Source organism: Nyctereutes procyonoides, unplaced genomic scaffold, assembly GCF_905146905.1.
Source record: "Nyctereutes procyonoides isolate TBG_1078 unplaced genomic scaffold, NYPRO_anot_genome, whole genome shotgun sequence".
Classification (NCBI taxonomy): Eukaryota; Metazoa; Chordata; class Mammalia; order Carnivora; family Canidae; genus Nyctereutes; species Nyctereutes procyonoides.
Window position 1 is genome coordinate 43,814,317 of NW_026575020.1, and position 21,852 is coordinate 43,836,168.

At 38.2% G+C, this 21,852-nt stretch overlaps 1 protein-coding gene across 1 annotated transcript in view; it reads right to left on the minus strand.

Moving 5' to 3' along the window:
* The window catches only part of NSF (N-ethylmaleimide sensitive factor, vesicle fusing ATPase), a 143,301-nt gene that overhangs the window by 72,969 nt on the left and 48,480 nt on the right, over positions 1-21,852 (minus strand). The window lies entirely within an intron of this gene.

A 21,852-nucleotide genomic window follows, 5' to 3' on the forward strand; every position in this document is an offset into this window, starting at 1 on the left:
TGGAAAAGTATATTTGAACTATCATTTAGAACAAATATTTTTAACTCTGAAAAGGTCTCTGACCTAAATATCTAATTAGGAACTATTACTTGTTTTCCATTATCTTTTACTTTAAAGTCAAAGAACAAAAGAGATCTACTTTTAGGCAAATTTAACCCAACACAAAATCTATTATGATACAGGAGGCTATGGAAACTATATCTTAGTCATAGAAATTACAGGTCTACCTGTCAACACAAGTCCTTGAAGAATGGGCAAACATGTTTTGCATTGGCTGGTATAGAGCAATCCATAGGATCCAGATGGATGTTACGACTTGGTGGATAAAGCTGAATGTCCTACTTCATGTGACTAATACCAAAGGAGGCACATGCTTTTCTCAGAGCCACCCAGATAAAGATGAAGTTTCAAAAGGATAGTATTCAATTCTTTCCTAGGTAAGCATTACTAAATGCCTTAAAAGGTGTCAGTAACAAAAGGGAAAGAATAAGACTGGTGATTTAGACTCCCCAGGATTTTTTTAACCAACTCTTCTTGAGCATTTACTCCATTTCTAAGATTTCAAGGACCTATGGTTTCAGTTTACTAACTTTAGGAACTCTCACCTTTCTAGCAGTCTCACACTCAGGATGTGTGAATCTTTTGAGTTTTTTCCTTTTACTACACCAAAAAAAGCACTTTGTGAAATAACGATTTATTAGTTTTCAGTGTTTTGCTCAAAAGTACAGGTGAAAAAGAACATTTCTAAAAATGAAATATAAACAGTATGTTTCCACAAATAATAGTTTGTCTTTATTTGGAATGAAAGTCTTAAAAATCATTTAAAAAATTATGACAATATATTTAATAACTCACAAAAAAGAAATCACAAGGTACAACCAACTCTACTATATATTTTAGATTCTGAGTAGGAAGACCCTTTGGGTTGCCAGTATGGTCATTGCTTCCATATGTCAAAAAAAGACTCCCTTTTAAATCCTTTAAAGAAATGAGATCTGTTTTATGGTTAGATTTGTAGAGACAGGGGAAACTTAGTGGAAACCCTTAAAGGCTTAGAGTCTTAACTCTTCTCATCACAGAGTAAATTCCTGGCCTGAGAAACATGGCTAAATAAAATGTCTTTGCCCTTGATCCACCCTTGGAGCACAAGTAGTAGTGAGATAAGGGGTAAGGCCTGAGCTTCCCCTAGAAGTCAATATCATGAGGCACTGCCAGCATCCAAACCATTGGGGCTTTTAATGAAGACTTTGGAGCCTGGCCACTAATCTTACCCTCCAAGCCAACTGCTATCATCATGATTTGAAATTATTCATATAAACCACAGCAGAGGCAGGTGGTCATGGCAGTGGTAAAACAAGGCCTGGGAAAGGGAAGCCAGAAAAGAGAAATGAAGACTTGCTGAGGACCTACAAAGTACCAGGCCTTATCCTCATCCTCTAACTTTCTCCAAGTTTATCAATATCCTCCTAACAGTACTTCCTTCCACATTAAGCTATACTTTCAGAACGCCTGGGTGGCTCAGCGGTTGAGCATCTGCCTTTGGCTCAGGGCGCGATACGGGATGGAGTCCCACATGAGGTTCCTGGCAAGGAGCCTGCTTCTCTCTCTACCTCTCTCTCTCTGTGTGTGTCTCTTATGAATAAATGCTTAAAAAAAAAAAGCTATACTTTCTTTCAGGGGTTTTCAACTCCTTGTCCTTCTTACAGTTCTGTTCTACTCCTCCCACAGGCCTAAACACAGTATGACTTTTACTGCACCTTCATGTTGGTCACAGAGCACAGCCAGAGAAAATCACACCACTGTCCTGACTGGGATTCTCACAGTTTCATGTTATCCAATTTCAGTTCCACACTCACTGTTTCTCAATACTGCATGCCTTTACTGGTTTCTGTTAGTCCACCTCTCAGTCTCCACATTAGTTATCCAGATCTTCACTCTTCTTCTCTTCTCAAGCAATATCTCATGCACTTAATGCATAGAAAAGATCTAGATTCCTACTTCACATATTAAAAAAAAAATCAAGTACGAACTCCCTTCAGCTCACTGCTTCTTTATCCACAAATTCATCTGTAGACATCCATTCTCAACTTCACCATGGGTTCTCAAAAGAGTTTCCTTACTCTTCTCCAAGGTAAGTTGCAATTATTTGTTTATATACCTTCTCCAGTAGACCATGAACTATTCAAAGGCAGGTGCTATCTCATCAATCTGGAATTGCAAATATCCACCATAATGCCTAGCACATAATATGTACTCCATAAATGACTGAATAAGTAAATTGTTGTTGACTCCTTTCCTCAAAGAAAATGAGGGAAAGAAGACCATTTTAAAAAATCATTTGAAGCTCTTAATTTATGAAGTGTTTACTTTCATAATTGAACTAATTTATTTTTTTTATTTTTTTATTTTTTAGATTTTATTTATTCTTTTTTAATTTATTTATTCAGAGAGAGAGAGAGACTGAGAGGCAGAGACACAGGCAGAGGGAGAAGCAGGCTCCATGCAGGGAGCCTGACGCGGGACTTGATTCTGAGTCTCCAGGATCAGACCCCGGGGCTGCAGGCGGCGCTAAACCGCTGCGCCACCGGGGGTGCCCTTTTTTAGATTTTATTTATTTATTCATGAGAGACAGATAAGAGAGGCAGAGACACAAGCAGAGGGAGAAGCAGGCTCCATGCAGGGAGCCGGATGTGGGACTCGATCCCCGGTCTCCAGGATCACGCCCTGCACTGAAGGCGGCACCAAACCGCTGAGCCACCCGGGCTGCCCTACTGAACTAATTTTAAATACCTAATAAAATATTTATGGTGACTGGGACCTTGCAAATTTAGCAGAATGAAACTATATTAATATATATATTTAGATCTTCCTCAACTTATGATGAGGTTACCTCCTGATAAACCCATTGTACGCTGAAGACAGCCCTTGATATAGCATAGCCAACTGGGAACCATGGATGCTGCTGCCCAGAATCGTAAGAGAATATTGTGCTGCCCATCTCTAGCCCAGGAAAAGACCAAAATCCAAAATTTGCAGTATGGTTTCTATTGAATGTATATCACCTCTACACCATCATAAAGTCAAAAAAACCATTAAGTCAAACCATCGTAAGTTGGGGACTGTACGTACTAGAGTCTTAACTCCGTAACTCTGTTTTCATATGTGGAAAATGCTCAATTTAATGTGGTTTGAGTTAAATGGACTCAGACTTTATAAACAATTCACAAAATATTACCATGAAGTCTGAAAGAAATAAAATGTATATCCATGGAACTACTGTATATCATACAGATCTCTGAAATGATAGAAGCTATTCAACAGGACACCAATAGGAATGTCATAAAGGCTCTAGTCTGCATTAGAACTGTAATTCTTTCAGGATCTCAAGAAAACACATCAAAAAATACAGTGACATGTGAAGATTTTCAAAATCCACTTCCACAAAGGAAGCAGTTACTTGAATAAGCAGTGGAAATGGGACTTTGTTATTACTACTATTATTATAGCCTATTCTGACTTACTAAATAAGCATTGGTCTCTAATTTTAAATGAGTCATAAAAACTCTTCGTAAGTAATTCCATTCAACAAAAGTGTATTAAGCTCCTGTTTGGACTAGGTATGAAACTAGGTGTTAGGGATACAAACATGAAAAAGGCAGTCCCTACCTGCAGGGCATTTCTGGTTTAGTAGGAAAGACAGAAATAAAAATAGGTTATCTACAATATGACATTATCAGAGATATGTATGAAATGTTTTTGGAACCTGGCCAAGAGAGATTGATTCTGCCAGGGTAATGGCAGAAAATTAGGGATGGACACAGGGGAAAACAGCACTTAGTGTAGGACTTGAAGGACAGCAGGAGGTTCATGATTGGGCACAGGAGGGGGAAATGGCACCTAACAAGGAAAACTAGCATGATCAAAGGCATAGAGGCATGGACATAGAAGCCATCCTTTCATAACAGCCAGTAGTAACCTGTTGCAGCTACAGCCTTAGATGGGAAGGGAGGGGACAGAAGGGGAGGGGAGGGGAGGGGAGAGGAGGGGAAGGGAGAGGAAGGGACGGGAGGGTATGAAGATGAGCTGATAGGCTACCAACTATGGAAGGCCTTGACACCATGCCCAAGAGTTTTTCATTTGTTTTGTAAAAACTCTGAGGCTTTTATTAATCAGAGAAGGTGCACGGTGAAATATATGTTTAAAAACTAACTGGTGGTAGAGTGGAGGAAGGATTAAGGAATAAAGATCAGAGGGTAAAAGTGTAGTGGGAGAAATGTTTTTAACCTTTTTCTGGGGACACTGCCTCACTGGCTGGCTCTGGATTTTTGCCAATTAACCTTTCATTTCTGTCCAAACCCTCTGGAAGCATTTAAACAAATGGGTCCAGAGGCCTTAGGAGGCCACCTCCCTACTGATGCCCCAGCTTTCTCCTGAGCTTCTGCAGGACATTAAGATGTGGCTTTGATGCTAGAAAGGCCTCTATCTGTGGCCACTGGACTGCACTGTCTGTAAGCTGAACTGACTGCTGTCACCTGGTCTTTCTTTATGTCTTCTTAGTGTCTCACTCCTCAGAGATCAGTGCCCTGGCTGGTGAACTAAACAGACAAGAGCAGGAAAGAAGAGAACTCAGTGGAACTGGCTCATTTAAATTGTCATATTCTCTCGTTCTATCTCTTACTTTCTTTCCTATAGAATAGTCTAAAGGGCCTTTCCTGAAAAATGCACATGTACAAAAAATTTGCATGTAATTTTGAGGGTATTCTTAGATCCTCTGAGGTCTATTCATGAAATCCAAATATAAAACCCCTGAATTTATTGAAATAACCCAGACAAGAGACAGGAAATGGAAAGAGGCAACAGTCCTAAAAAATTGTAGCAGGAAAAGAAAGGAAGATTTGGGAGATATTCATCAGAGCTCAGAGACCAAAGAAAAATAAGAGAAAGAGGAGGAGTCAAGGTTGACCTTAAGGTAAGTAGCCTGGACACACGGTAAAATGATGATAACCCCAGAACATAACTAATAAGTTAGCAAGAGGAGGTTAGAGGAAATTATAATTTTGTTTTTGACTATAACATATTTGAGATTCAGGCAGTAATGGTCATTAAAAATATAGGTTGAAAGCTCAGAAAATATCAGAACTACTGGTTCTATGTTTTTGAACACCTGCTCTGGGCACATGAAAAGCCACAAGAAGTTGGGTTTTTTTCCCCCACAAGAAGTTTTAAGCAGAGGAGTGTGACAATAGGAACAAACGCTGCAGAGACAGAGGGTGGGAACTGGAAAGAGAATGCTAAATTTAAAAACCAGGAAGTTCATGCTGATCTGGGCCATAAGGTCTACTTAGGTCGGGGTCAGATCATTTCGGGTTGAGGTAGAGAAGGAAGCTAAATAATATAAGCAAGGACAGGTGCCACAATTTGGGGAACCCTGGGGATACAAAGGAGGGATTTCAGTAGATCTCTTGCAAGGAAATCTCTTCTCCCAAGATTAGAGATTAGTTAAGTAAAAGGGGGTTGAGGAAGTGAGCTGAGATTATACCTGTTGGGCTCTACTTACTATGTGAAGCAGGAGCTAGGTAATCTACAAAATGAAGAATGAGGAGATGATCCTGGAAAGCATAAAGGTTTGTTAAGAACATAGGAAACTGGGAAAATGTGTAGAAACCCATGCCTGAGCAGACAGGTGCCAATAGGTAAGTGAACTCAGGTCAATGAGGGACTCTCCTCTTTGTTGTGATTATCTAAGCTACTCACAGTGTTAGGTAAGGTGCAGACTCTTACTCAACTCTATAAATACAAATTTCATTAAAGCTGGCGTAAGAATCATGACTTTTTTTGGTTTTAATTCCTTTATTTTTTTTCAAAACTGAATCTTTAAGTTGAGCAACATGATGCAAATAACAGCATAAATTTAAAGTCAACATATTTATAACTAAATTCTATTACCTAAGTTTCCCAAAGTATGAAGGCAAAACTGTCACATGACTTGTTCTCATCCACAAAGTTTGAAGCTTTTTTTTTTAAAGATTTATTTATTTATTCATTCAGAGAGAGCATTTATTTATTCATTCAGAGAGAGCGAGAGGCAGAGACACAGGCAGAAGGAGAAGCAGGCTCCACGCAGGGAACCTGACGTGGGACTCAATCCCGGGTCTCCAGGATCACACCCCAGGCTGCAGGCGGCGCTAAACCGCTGCGCCACTGGGGCTGCCCAAGTTTGAAGCTTTATCTTCATTTCTGTCATTCACATTTTTTCTCCTTCCTCTATCACTTATATAAGTAAGAACTATATGTTTGTGGGCTAACAGCATAATCAAACATAGTTCCAAAGGATTTCTTCTCTTAATTTCCTGTGTTCAATTACTTAAGTGCTTATTTTACTAACTGCCCCTGTTAATAATCATCTTCTTAAAAATACCCAGTTTTTATGTGGTTAAGGCACAAACATATTAACTCCTGGTTATAGTAATTTAAAGGATGATAGTTGTGAGAAGCATATCTAAAATGGCCAAAAACAGATTTTTTAAAGATTTTATTTATTTATTCATAGAGAGAGAGAGAGAGAGAGAGAGAGAGAGAGAGAGAGAGAGAGAAACGCAGAGACATAGGCAGAGAGAGAAGCAGACTCCCTTCAGGGAGCCCAGTGTGAGACCTGATTGCTGAATTCCAGAATCATGCCCTGAGCTGAAAGCAGAGCTCAACCGCTGAGCCATCCAGGCATCCCCAAAAACAGATTTATAAATGATATTAGAATTTAAGTTGCTAATTATATTTGAATATAGGAGTAAATAAAGTTCTGGGACAGAACTAATTCATGCAACAAATGCTACATTTGGTGGTAGGGATTATGAGGCAGTTTTCTTCAGACTACTTCTATTTTCTCAATGAAATCATGAGGGTATCAGCTCCTGGTAAGGATGTTTTGGAAGAGGTGGTGCTAGAGGTCTGAGGAAAATGAAGAGGAACTAGTCACTTTAAAGAAAAGAAGAGTGGGCAGCCCGAGTGGCTCAGCGGTTTGGTGCCTCCTTCAGCCCAGGGCGTAATCCTGGAGACCAGAATCGAGACCCACGTCAGGCTCCCTGCATGGAGCCTGCTTCTCCCTCTGCCTGTGTCTCTGCCTCTCTCTCTCTGCATCTCTCTGTGTCTCTCATGAATAAAAAAAGATGTTTTTTAATTTAAAAAAAGAGAGAAGGGGAGTTAAGTGGCTAGACTAATACAGAAGAAATAGCAAGAAATACTGATTCCAATAACACTTAGGGCCCATCTGAGATGTGCTTCTTAAATTTAAATTAAGATCAAACACCACAGTTTGTGCTCTTCTTAAGACATATTCAATAGTCTGGGTACTGACACAGAGTAGGCAGGTAGCTAAGACTTTGACACACATAGAAGATGAGGAGCAAGGCCATTAAGGTTGTATTTGAGGACATATATGATAGACCATGAAATTGAAGCTGGGTAAATAGGGAAGAGAGAATAAAAAGGTTGGGAAGTGACAGAGTAAATTAACGGGAGCATCCTGTGGGATCCAAGCTGCTAGAAACATGGAAGAATGGGAGGCGGCTGGAGAGCAGAATGCTTAATACTGAGATTCCTGAAGTGTTGGTTACTGGAGACAGTGAAGCCTTGGGTATGACCAAAGAGGGGGTTGCTGAGATGGAATGAAGGAAAATTTACTGGAAATGAGGAAGTTAAAGAACTGTGAAGACAAATTATTGAACAAATCACCGAGGACAACAAAGTCCAGAATAACAGAAATAAAACACACTGAAGATTACACTCAGCAAGAAAGTCAGCTTCTTATCTGGCTCCCCTGTTCCTTCTTCTCTAGCAGGGCTACTCTTGCTCTCTCATTTTGTTCTCCAAATGTTACTGACAATGAAAAAAAAGGTTAATGTTTATTAACCCTATCATTATGTAATAGCTACCACTAAAGGTATGAACAATATAAAATGCTCAAGAAATAAACATAGCCAATGATAATGCCATTGTTTACTAAGGATTTAAGTTAATGAGACACTGGAACCTCACTGTAAGAATACACTCAGTAAAGCATTTATAGTATAAGGCTTGCTTGTACCTTATTCTAGACTACTTGTCATAAAGAGTTTTTAACAACTTCCTAGAATATGAACCACAAAACTGCATTTTTATTATGTTTCACAACAGGTATTTGTCCAAAGGATGAACATATGATTTGTCGTCAGGTGCCAGACAGATGAGGATTGATTGGATTAAACGCATTAGGAAATAAATTGAGTGAAAAGTCCTAGAGAACATTAAAAATTACTAACAGTCTTACTTTTCCGAGTACTGGTTCTCAGGCTTTGATTTTCACAAACTTTTAGGCCTTTTATTTTTTTAAACGGGGGAGAATTGTTGTCATGGGGTTGCTTAGTTTTTATTTTGCAAGGTAAAGATTTCTTAAACAATAACAACAAAATCAAATCTGACACCTCCTAACACCACTATTTCATAAAAAGACATATATTTTAATATCAAAAGGTAGGATGGATGTAATCTCAGAATAAAGACAATCTTTATATTAAATGAATTGTTTTATATACATTGTTGAGATCGTGGGCTCTGGACTCAGCTTGCCTGGTTTCAAATTCTGGTTCTTCAGTTTTGCTAGCTAGAGATAATAACTGCAACTACCTCAGAAGGCTAGTATGAGGATTAAATATAACGTACATAAAGCACTTAGCATATGTGCTGGCATATAGTAAGAGCTCATAAATACTGGCTATTAATTAATAACTAGCTTATACTTTACCATCTTGTTGGAGATGAGCAATGAAATGCAACCAGACTTGCAGCTGTTCTCTGAGAATTATATCATTGCTAGGTGACCTGTAAAGCTTGAAAATAAATGACTATTTTGCTTATGGAATTCTGAGACTGCCAACTGTGGCCCCTTATCTGACACTACTGTCACCTGAACATTGCAAATTATAGTATATATTTTGCTGATGGATTCAAGCTCCAAATGAGCACAGCAGTAAATGAGTTGGATCACAGCAGTTTCACAAAGATTTCACGAGTGTTTCAGTAAGTCAGGATTCTCCATGGCTTCCAGGTGGATTACTATCAGAGTCAATTCTACCTACTTCCCTTATGCCTCAGGCAGAGTCTATTCATACCTATGTCTCAAGTTTTCCAAGCTCATTTAGGATCAACACGTAGCTCATCCACATAAACCAAGCTACCATGATTATCAGTTCCATGTGTATATATCTTTCTATCTCCTCCACTCCTAGTTCTACCTAAGTATATTTCTTCTCCAAAGTCCCCTGTGTTTCCCCAACATAACTACTATCATAATCCCTAGCTGCCACTTCCCTCTCTCAGGGAGCACACACCCTGCTCTGCTGGCACGCATCTGCAATAATTTGGTGCTACTGGGAGGAACTGAGGCTATTTCTGGGTACTTCATCCAAAAGCAAATTTGCCATCCTAGATGACCATAACCTACCCTTTGCCTCTACATTTGAGGTAGATTAGCATGTTATGCCTTCCCACCTCACTTCTCTCTTTCAGTTGAATTAGCAATTAATTCTCCAGCAATGCATAAAACTTGGAATACTGTTTGAGCCCCAGGTGTTGATATCCAGTGACTATAATCATACAAATCTTGGTGGGGACAACTTCAAGAGGCTCTAAAGTGTATGCTACAAATAACTTGAAATTATTTCTGATCTGAGAGTCTAAATCAAAGATGACCTTATCCACTATAAGGCTTATCCAGCCCTCTGATGAAAATGATACATGAAAATATAAGATATCTAATATGCTAATTATAACCTCTCTTCTTAAAATAGCTCTATGAAAAACATATAACCATACCACTGCACTAAAATGAATAAACAGTAATGTTTGCTATTTATAGTCTTATAAAACAACATCCCAAAAAAGTGACAAGCATGTTTGCTAGGCTATTTCATTTTAAAAAGCAGTGAATTTTCTTTGTTTTCCTGAGATGATATCAGAGGCAAGCTACATTGAGGAAGAACTGTCAGTCTCTTTTAGGTATCTGAAAGAGGAAAAATTATATATAAAAGCAACAACACATTGATTTTACACAAGAGTGAACAGAATGATAATATATTAGAAGTGATCTCTGTCAAATTAGCATCAGGGTAAGGAGTGTTTAATTCATTTCGTGGACAACATGATCTGTAAAGAGAGAAAGTATAAAGTGGGTTTTGAACGACAGCTGATATTTAAGGGGGAAGTCCAGGTAGCTTCCAGTTCAAATGCCGACAAAGCTGCCATGTTTGCTTAAGAGGGAGACTATCAACAGACGAGTGGCAAGTCAGGACATATTCACACGTCTTGCAAGCTTCTCTCTGCAGTTGTGCAAACCAGACTTGAATGCTTATTTTTAAACTTGCAGAAATACAATCAAAAGCTGATGTTAAAAAAAAAAGAAGCTGATGTTAATATTTGATCTTTTGTTTTAAAGTTTGCACAATTCAGCTTCTCCTAGAATCATGACTATGTTCTTAGTTCCATCCAACTCATCGTTTTACTAGTATGATGATTACTTAAAGAAATAGTTTTGAATTTCCAGCCATGCAGTGTGGACTTGAAGCATCACTTCCATCAACTTGTAATACAGGAGCTCTGTTTTTTTATTTGTTTGTTTCCAAGACTGCCAATTAGCATCTAACACAGGTTATCATCTGCATTTGCTGAGCTGTGCACTTACCAAATATTTAAGGAAATGAAATATTTAAGACTAAAAACTCACTCCTGACCCCATTTAGGCAGTCAGGTCTCTGATCATCCATGGGTATCATTCTGTCTAGCAGCAACTTGCTGTGCCCTGCCAACTTTAAAATACTCTTAAGAACACTTTGAGTTCCGTTACGATAAAGTGAAAAAGGCCTACGCCCTGAGCACCAAGCAGCTGTGTGATGTCTACCACCTGACTGGTCTATATCCAAATTAGTCAACTGAGATTTAATATAGATCTTCTCATTAGATAGCCTAGAACTAAAGATGGGGTATGTGTAGCAACTCTCCAAACTAATCTCTGCTGACACACCCACCCTTCTACACTCCCTCCTAGGGTGTGGCCTGGTATTTCATGAATTCTTGATGACAAAGATCATGCCTCTACTATGGCAGGTCCTGCCTTGCTGCCATCTGGCAGGATGTATTCTTATTGGTTTCAGAATTTTACAGCTTTCTCTTTCTTCTTCCCTCTCTTCCTTAGCTTTCAACTTATTTTACTTGCTGCTCTCTCTATAAGGCATCTGCTGCAGACTAGCAAATATCTTTTCTCTAGCAGTAACTTATTCTTTCTTTTCCTATACCTGGAACTTCTACATACTCTATCAAGTTCATGTTCTTCTGTTCCTCAGAAATCACCTCCTTAAGAAATGCCACCTAACCATGTCACATCTAACTATGTCAATGTCACCTCACATCTTACGTTCTATTCTCCAACACTTACAGTTAGTAGTCAAGCTTTAACATGCACCAATGTTCAATGAAGCCTGTTAAAATGCAGATTTTCAGGCATCACTCCTAGAAATTTGAATTCATTAAGCCTGGAGTGGAGCTGAAGAAAGTGACCCTGTCCCCAGGTGAGTCTAATGCAGGCCAGAGGACACTGAGAACCATTCATAGTTAACAACTGATACTATATTAAGTCATTTTTAAGAGTTCTAAGGTTTTTATCTTATTTAGTATATATATTCTATAGCCTTAATTAAATAATAAGCTGAGAACTCAGTACACATTTTTTATTCCTTGACAGTTTGTAGCTGTAGAACACCAAAGAACTATTCTACCTAACAAGTTATCAAGAATAAATGTTAAGATTTCTTTAACTAAGTACAGCTGGGGGAGGTTTTTGTGAGAGGTGATTTGGGGGTTTTACTCAATAGTAATTCAACATGAGATAGAATCCAAGATGGAATATGGATGTCAAAAATGTTAATGCAATTCCACTGTGCATTAAAAGAAGACTGAAGTTTTGAACAAAGGATGGAGAGTTCTGGTCTATTTTAGAAAAGAGGAGACACTTGGAGGACACCACTGATTTCCAGGTATCACAATTTAAGGAGAATACAAATAAATATTAAAGTTCAGAGAAATGTGAATAGGATGGTAAAGGGCTGAAAATAAATTCTAAAAGGACTGGCTGGAGGAACCAACCAAGCTGGGAGTTTTAGCTTAGCAAAAAGATAAATCTTGCAGGACATTAGTCTGGACAGAACAGCTCTCTTCATGTGCCTTAAAGGTATTCATTAGGAAGGAGAAGCATTCTTGTTCTATAGAGTCTTAGGGGAGAGAACTAAAGCTTGTAGAAGCCACAAGGATACACATCTCACTGTAAAGTAGAGAAGTCTCACATGCAGTTATCCCAAAAATGGATTGCGACATTCAAAGAGAATGAGTCCCCTGTCACTGCAGGAATCCAAGCTTAGACTAAGGAACTCGACAGAAGTTATTTAGCAAAAATGGAGAGAAAATTCAAACAAAAGTATGTGAACTCAATGATATTTAAGATCCCTTACAATGCTGTTTCTAGAATTCCCTCGATATTCTCTGACAGAACCAGCTAGTTTTGCAAAGAGAATGAGCTTTGAAATAAATATTCCTGGATGGGAAGGAAAAAAGAGACTGAAGGCTACAAAGACAATAAGGAGGCCACTGCTTATAGTTCAAGTGTGATTTCCTGAAGCTATATAAAAATACAAAAGGAATGTTACAGAAAACAAAGAAGAAATATTAGAGTATTCAATAGTGGATTAAAAAATGCATGCACACACAAATTATAGCCCAGTGATCTTTGACAAAAGAGCAAAGGCAATACAACAAAGCAAAGATTGTCTTTTCAACAAATGGTGCTCGAACAACTGGACATCCACATGCAAAAAAAAAAAAGAATCCAGACACAGACCTCACATCCTTCACAAAAAACTAATACAAAATGGATCCCAGCCTTACATGTAAAACACAAAACTATAAAACTTCTGTAAGACAACATAGGGGAAAAAACCTAGACGACACTGGGTATGGCAATGGTTTTTTAGATACAACACCAAAAGCATGATCCAAGAAAGAAATAATTGATAAGCTGGACTTTGTTAAAAACTGCTCTGTGGGGCAGCCCGGGTGGCTCAGCGATATAGCGCCGCCTTCAGCCCAGGGCCTGATCCTGGAGACCTAGGATCAAGTCCCACATTGGGCTCCCTGCATGGAGCCTGCTTCTCCCTCTGCCTGTGTCTCTGCCTCTCTCTTTCTCTCTCTCTCTCTCTCTCTCTCTCTCTCTCTCTCTCATGAATAAATAAAATCTTAAAAAAAACTGCTCTGTGAAAGTGTCAAAAGAATAGGAAGACAAGTCACAGATTGGGAGAAAGTATTTGCAAAAGGCACATGTGATTATGTACCAAAATATACCAAGAACTCTTAAAACTCAAAAATAAGGAAACAACCCAATTTAAAAATGGGCCAAAGACCTTAATACACACTTCACCAAATAGGATAGGATATACAGATGGCAAATAAGCATATGAAAAGATGCCCTACCATCATATGTTATCAGGGAAATGCAAATTAAAGCGACAAGATACCACTACACACCTATTAAAATGGCCCAAGTCCATAAGATTGACAACATCAAATGTTGATGAGGATATGGAACACAGGAACTCTCATTCGTTCGTAGTGAAAATGCAATATGGCACAGCCATTTTGGAAGATAGCTTCCATTTGGAAAACAATACTAAACATACTCTTTCCATAGGATCCAGCAATTGCGCTCCAAAAGAGCTGAAAACTTACATCCATGCTAAAAGCTACACACAGATGCTTATAGGAGCTTTATTCATAATTATTCATAACTACCCAAACTTGGAAGCAACCAAGATGCACTTCAGTAGATTAATGAATAAATAAGCTGTGGTGGTGCATCCAGACAAGGGAACACAATTCAGCACTAAAAAGAATTGAACTATCAAGCTTTGACAAGATATGGAAGAACCCTAAATGCATATTGCTAAGTGAAATAAGTGAAAGAAGTCAATCTGAAAAGGCTACATTGTATGATATTCTGGAAAAGGCAAAACTATGGAGATAGTAAAAAGATCAGTGATTGCCAGGGATAGGGGGAGAGGGCACAGAGGATTTTTAGAGCAGTGAAAATATTCTGTATGATACCGCAAAATAGATATATGTTATTATACATTTCTCCAAAGCCACAGAATGTATAATACCAAGGGTAAATAGTAATGTAAACTACAGCGTGGGTGATCATGATGTATCAGTGTAGGTTCAGTTATAACAAAGATACCATCTGGTAGGAGATGTTGATGATGGAGGAAGCCATGCATGTATGGGGACAGGGGTATATGGAAAAATCTCTGTATTTTCCCCTCCCTTTTGCCATGGGCCTAAAATTGATGTTAAAAAAAAAAAGAGTGTTAATTTAAAAAAAAATTGTATGCAAAGCAAAGGAAAAAGGGGGAAAAGAAAACATGACTCCAAGGACCTAGAAAATAAAGGTAACTGGGAAGAGATAACTATGTGTAGGATGAGAAAACATGTTTAATAAATGTAACAAAATTTTGAAAATTTCAAGAATTCATTTCAGTAAGAAATCTTTTTTTTTTCCCCCTTCTGGGTAGGCTCCACACAGCTCGGAGCCCAGCATGGGGCTCAAACTCACCACCCTGAGACCAAGACCTGAGCTGAGATCGAGTCAGATGCTTAACCGACTGAGCCACCCAAGGGCCTCTCAGTAAGAATTCTAATGGGGGATAATGACAGCTTATTGAGATACAGCGATATGTTATATACAGTAATCTAAGAATTACCACTAAATGCTTGAATTAAAGGAATGAATAAATTCATATGAAATATTACCTTTAGGAAATGGAATTATTAAACCTCCATTCTGAGCATACTGGCTTCTAAGAGTTAGAAAAACATGTTATTTGAAAAAGAAATGAATAAGTAATTAATGCATATAGAACCCAAGAAGTGAAAGATCGAGGCTGGAACTGCAGCTACTAGAAGCACTGTCCTAAGCACTTTAGTAGGTTCTCTTCTATATTCATTTAAAAAGCCCTGTCAGCTACATATTACTTTTACCCTTCTTTTGGCAGATAAGGCATTGACACTTAGAGTAGTAACATGACTTTCCCCGGGAGACACAGTTGGTAAACAAGATAGCCAGAACTTGAACATCAATCTGCCTGATGCCGAGCAAGCACTGTAGGGACAGCTCAGCTACTGATGGCACTGGGTGTCAGCTCTGCCTGAGACTCACATTCAGCGGACCTAAGGGAGAACCTGGAAATTCATTTCTGGGTATTTTTTTTAAACCTCCCTGAAATTCTTTTTTTTTTTTTAAAGATTTTATTTATTTATTTATTCATGATAGAGAAAGAGAAAGAGAGAGGCAGAGACACAGGCAGAGGGAGAAGCAGGCTCCATGCCAGGAGCCAGACATGGGACTCAATCCGGAACTCCAAGATCACGCCCTGGGCCAAAGGCAGGCGCTGAACTGCTGAGCTACCCAGGGATCCCTGCTGAGCCACCCAGGGATCCCCCTCCCTGAAATTCTGATAGACTCCAAAGACTGAGAACCATTGTGTTACTAAGTAGAAGTGGCATCAGAAGGAGAGACATTTTAGAATAACCACAAAAACTGAAGAAACATGGTGAGCTCTTCAGAGAGGAAAAAGACAATGCTCAGCTAAGGAGGCTAAGCACTTTGCTTTCATAGGCTGGGGACATGGAGACCTATGTATCACTCTCAACTCCCATAGATATTTACTGAATATCCATTAGATACCCCCAAAATAGGCTAAGCTGAGTTCTTTAACGAGATAAAATGGCCTTTGGCTAAGTAGCTTAATATTAATAATCAAAGACACAACTATATAGAAACAAAACAGATAATGGGCTAAGAAAAGCCAAAGAGGAAAACAATGGCTTCTACTGGGAAGATATGTGAGGGATCTTCCAGAGAAGGTAATCAAGCTGAAACTTGAAGGATGAGCTTCCCTGACAGAGTCTATGTGCAGACTTCATATCTCACTAAAATGAGGCATTCATATGTAGTAGTTCCAGAAACATTTCTACATCTAGTCTATTTCCCCTTTTTACTAGTGAAGGAATGACACTAAAGAATCACACAATTGGTCAATGACAAATCTAAGAGTAGGCTCCAAAACTCTTGACACCTTGTCCATCAGTTTCCCAATAACCCATTATGGTTCTTACATTTCTCTCTCTCTTCCAGAGAACCTATTTAGTGATCAATTTCATCTATAACATCTTGACTTTTTAAGAAGGAAGTCTAAATTTGGCAGCGCATGAAAAAAGGGTTTAACTTGGGAATGCTCCTTAATTCAGCAATTCCAATTCCAGGAATTTGTTCTATTTTTTTTTAAAGATTTTATTTATTCATGAGACAGACACACACACACACACACACACACACACACACACACAGGCATTGACACAGGCAGAGGGAGAAACAGGCTCCATGCAGGGAGCCTGACATGGGACTTGATCCCGAGTCTCAAGAATCACGCCCTGGACTGAAGGCGGCGCTAAACCGCTGAGCCACCAGGGCTGCCCAGAAATTTGTTCTAAATAAATATGGACATGCAAAAAATATTGAGCTTCAGGGGTCCTGGTCACAACATAGAGTATAATAGTGAAAAAGTAAATATAATTGTATGTCTAATTGTAGTGGACTGAATAAATAAACCATGGCATTATCATTCTATAAAATAAAGAAAATTATAGAATATTTAAGAAAAACTTCGTTACTGAGTGGAGGAAAAGAGGTTAAAGAAGAGTAAAACACATTTTTGTTCCCCTCCATAATACATATATACATATGTGTGTATACATATACAAAGTAAAAACTAGTAAAATGATATACTCCAGATATTAATAATAGTTTTCAGGTATTTTCTTTTACACTGAGTAATTACACATCTTTTTACTTATGTGTATTTTTGAAATGATGTGTTTCTAATAGATGTGTTTCTATTAAAAGAACTAGTAAAAGTATTTTTATAAACAGATATCTTAGATATGAGAGATCTAAAAGACCCTATAAAAGCCAGGAAGATGATGAGATTTTTTTTTTAAAAGTACTGTTTCAGGGATCCGTGGGTGGCTCAACAGCAGTTTGGTGCCTGCCTTTGGCCCAGGGCGTGATCCTAGAGTCCCGGGATCGAGTCCCACATCGGGCTCCCTGCATGGAGCCTGCTGGTGTGCCTCTCTCTCTGTGTCTCTCATGAATAAATAAATAAAATCTTAAAAAAAAATAAAAATAAAAATAAATAAAAAGTACTGTCTCTGGAATTTCCAGGACCACCAGAGAACTTAAAGTGATCTATAGGCAGAAGGGGCTTTCTGAATCAAATTCAGATTCCAAAAAATAATGAAGCTTATTCTAGAGAATAGGAAGTATGGCTTCACATCCGACTTATGAAATTTGGAATAAAAAATCTAGTAATAAATCAAATCATTTTCAGTGGTTGAATCAAGAAGCCTAAAGGGTACCAGCCTGGGAGTAAGGCAATTTGGATTCTAGCCCCTCTTCCTGTGACTTTAGCTTAAATATGCTGCTTACTCTCTGGAGGCCCAATGTCCTCATCTACAAAATAAGAATGACATGAACAAAAGTCAGTGTTTCTCCAACGTGGTATTTCCTTGGAGTATTAATAGTTGTGTCTTTATGTGTATATAATAAGTTTAAGTAAATTTGGAAAATTTTAGACTAGATCATTTCTAAGGTATCCTACTCTAACCTGGTCTAATTCTGATTCAAATATATAGCTACCTTAATGTACTTAAATCTATCATATTTATAGATATACTGTCTATTGGTCATTATCTCATAGAGAGGAGTATTAGATAATGCAAAATGGGGAACAATCCTTTTGAGCAAATGTCATTTGCAGACACTATTTTGCCCCTTTTGCTTTCTGTCCTCAGTTGCTGCTGTCAAGGTATAACATTTCTATATATTTGAATCAGATTCTACCCATTCAACTTTTAAAAAATTCATTTTTAGATAAAATGAAGTAAAGGATTCAATCTTTTGTTTGTGGTAAGAAACTGTCATCTTTCTCTCCTTGTGTGGCCATGGTGTCCCACCTGGAGCCATTACTATTTCTAAAACAAATCTAAGTTTTGAACAATTGAGTTCTGTCATTTATTATCACATATGGGCAGCCTTCTCCAGCCAGAGAAAGAGACTACAGAGTCTATAACTCAAGTAAAATATGTCTTCCCTATCTCTCTTTGTCTAAGCTCATCAGAGCCACAACTGGTTGTCTAAATGAGAAGTTCCAGAAGTCAAATAATCAGGTAGCAGACAGAAAAGCAAGAGGAATCAATCAAGAGAAGTTTTGTAGAAAAAGTCCAATAATACAGGAAAAGCATCAGGCAAAAAAGCAATTGTGGATCAGCACAGAAATGTCCCTGGAATGTGCTAATAGTCAGCAGTCTGGATAATTCTCCTACGTATATCTGAGATTTGACGGAATATATCTAATGTGTGGCTTGGCAGCATTCTAATTACAGGTTTATCCTGTAGTAACCATTCATTATCAAAAGGCTCTTAAGTCTTGCTAAGTTTTCTCCCTCATGATAGGATTCTAGGTAGATTTTTTTTTTCTAGGTAGATTTTTAAAAATCAAAGCACTTCCAAAAAAATTATGTCATCGTGGATAAATTCTAGTAAATACATGTATAAATAGTATAGAAGTTCAAGCTACAGATGTGTATATCTTTATATTCTTTATATATTAGTTTCCAGTCACTCTGGAACAGGAACAGAACTCAAACTATCTCCTCCCCAAAGAAAAGATACCATGTGGGAGCCTAATGTGTCAATAAAGAACTCAAAGCCACAAATATAGGGAATCTTTGAGTACTGAATACATTATACAGTAACTTTCTGCACTGTACTGTACTGAATACATTATACAGTAACTTTCAATGTCAAATGTTACAGTATTAGGAAAATGGTATATGGAAGGGATTTACTACTAACTTCTTCAAAAAACTTGAAAGAATATCATGTTATTTAAAAAGAATAAAGCAAAACCCAAGTTTCTTGCAGGTTTTTTAAATTTATGAACATATTATCAAAGGTATATTGCTCCACATAGCAGTCATATGGAATTCTAAGAAAAGTCTCTTTAGAATCATGGTAGAAGTACTCTCCTAAATAATTCTTGTATTAAGTGCTGGGCAGCTTTTTGCTAACCATTATTGCTAATTCTTTCTTCCATCTCTTTTCTTCCAACATTCTATATCAAGATAGTCGTTTTTCTAAATCAGTATTCACATATAAGAAACTGACAAGATTTATAGAAGTGGTATTTATCAACTCCTCTCTGATGGAATGTGATAAAAAGTAAATATAAATCAGCCAAAGTATGAATTCACAAATAAGGAAAAAATATTTCGAAGTGTCCCCTTGACTACCTTATCAACAAACACTGTTCAAAATGGATAATTACCAAACACTGTAAGAGGATAATCTAAGGCGTTAACTATTTTCAACAGCCAACAAAAGTTTAAGATAAGGAAATAGATCTATAAACATTTGGTTAAAGGCAATGGATTAAAGATTTTTGCCTCTCACAGAGCTATAAGAGCACCTTAGGCAACAGAAATCATACCAACCAACCACCTCTATAGAGTGTTTGATAGTGAGGATGAGCAGGAACAGAATAAAAAGATTGTGAACTGCCCCTGGGGTCCACAGGTAAGAGACAGTAGCATGACCCTCAAAGGAACTGAAATAGAACAGGCTGGGTGGAACCAGAGCATGGAGGAGGGGCAGAGGCTGCAGGAAGAGGGGAAGTTTGGCAGGGGCCAGAACACATAGGGCTTGCAAACCATGGAGGGAGTTAAGGAGAGCTACTGGGAAGTTTTAACCAGTGGAGTGACAGGATCAGACTTGCCTTTTTATAAAAATCATTCCAGTTACAGTGTGGAGAATGGACTACAAAAGGGCAAGGCTGAAGGCCCAGGGGCAATGCAGGTAATGGTGCCCTAAGGAAGGCAGAAGTTGGGGGAGATGGAGACACTGGGCGGACCTGAGACAGCAAGAGACTGCAGTGTTGATGGTCTGTTCTATGACTGGAAGTGGAGGAGCGGGAGAGAGGACAGTTAGAGAGAAAGTGCCCAGCTCCAGCACTGCCTAAGATAGAAAACAGAAGTAGGAGCATGTTTACAGAAGATGGAGGGGGCAGCTGAATAAGTTTAATTTTGAGCTGAATGAATTTAACTTTGAACTTATCTGTGTGATCATAAGATAGACAACAGGTTAAGCTGATAAAAGTCCAGAGTTTTAAACTGAGACTGAGATAAAATATGCATATTTGAGAGTTGATGGCATAAAGGTAACTGCAGGGATAGAAGTGGATGTGATCAATTTTAGGGAGAACGATCTCAGAGTGAGGAAAAGAAGAGATCTAAGACTCCTGAAGAACTCCAGCATTTTAAAGGAGACACACACAAAAAAAACAAAAAGGACAGCCAGAGGTAGAAGGAAAATCAGAAGCCCTTCGAGTGAGAGAAACCAAGTAAAAAAGATATTTCAAGAAAGAGTGGTCAAGAGGGCTTCTCAAACATAATGAAGATCGAAGGTAGCCTTCACTAAATACAAATAGCAGTAATTCTTCCTATCATCCCCAATGCAGGTTCTAGTTTTTCTTCATGGTAATGAAAATATGTGCAGTGATATTCTCCACCCCCAAACAGGTCCTCCTGGTCTTCTCATTTCTAACATTTTCTCAGTGAGACCTGACATCTCACTTCCAACTCCATCACCCACAATAAGTAATCACAAATTCTACCAATTTCATCTCTGTGATCTTTATCGTGTCTTTTCTTCCCTTTTCATCCCCACTGCCACCACCCTCATCCAGGTTCTAAGGACCACACAACTGGGTAGTCTGCTGGTATCCCAGGTTATGCAGCCTTTCATCTCTTCTCTAGAGCAATCCTTTCACACAGAATAACCATATTAACTATCCTAAAACATTCACTTTGCTTATTCCACAGCTAAAAATTCTCCAAAGACTCCTCACTATAATCATTTGTTCAGAAATTTCGTTCATTTAGGGGCGCCTGGCTGGCTCAGTCAGTGGAGCATGTGATTTTTGACCTTGGGGTTTTGAGTTCGAGCTTACAACTTGGGGTTGTAAATATTTGAGTTAGCAAATATTTACATAAAGCAATACTTCTCAAATTGTCTATGCTAAGGTCCAGGTTTTTCCTTAAAAGTTTCTAAACAATATTTTGTAAAATACAATTAAAAAAACATTATGCCAATGTTAAATTGCTAAGAAAGTTTCTAAATTTTTACTCTCAGTTTCAGTATTTATCTCAACGTGGACTGATAACAATGGTTCATGGTTCAGCAATGATCTATAGACCACATTCCATAACAGCCTTGATGTTGATAACACATGGATAATGTGTTGATAATACATGTTGATAATACATGTATAATTTATACATGTATAATACATTATAATTATGCCTTCAAAGGTCTTAGAGCCATGGTGCTCAATGCAGGGCAATTCTACCATTCAGGGGAAACATTTTTGATCACTACACAGGGGAAGGAGACAGGGAACTACTGGCATTGAGTGGATAGACGCCAGAGATGCTGCTAAAAAGCCTGCAACAAACAGGACCAGGCCTTTCTCCCAACAAAGAATTAGCCACCCTAAAATGTCAAAAATGCTTAGGTTGAGAAATTCTCCCTTATGAATGTAATGCAAATGAATAATTATAGTATATTAAGAAGAGAGCTACATTAAGTATCCACAAGGTACTAGGGAA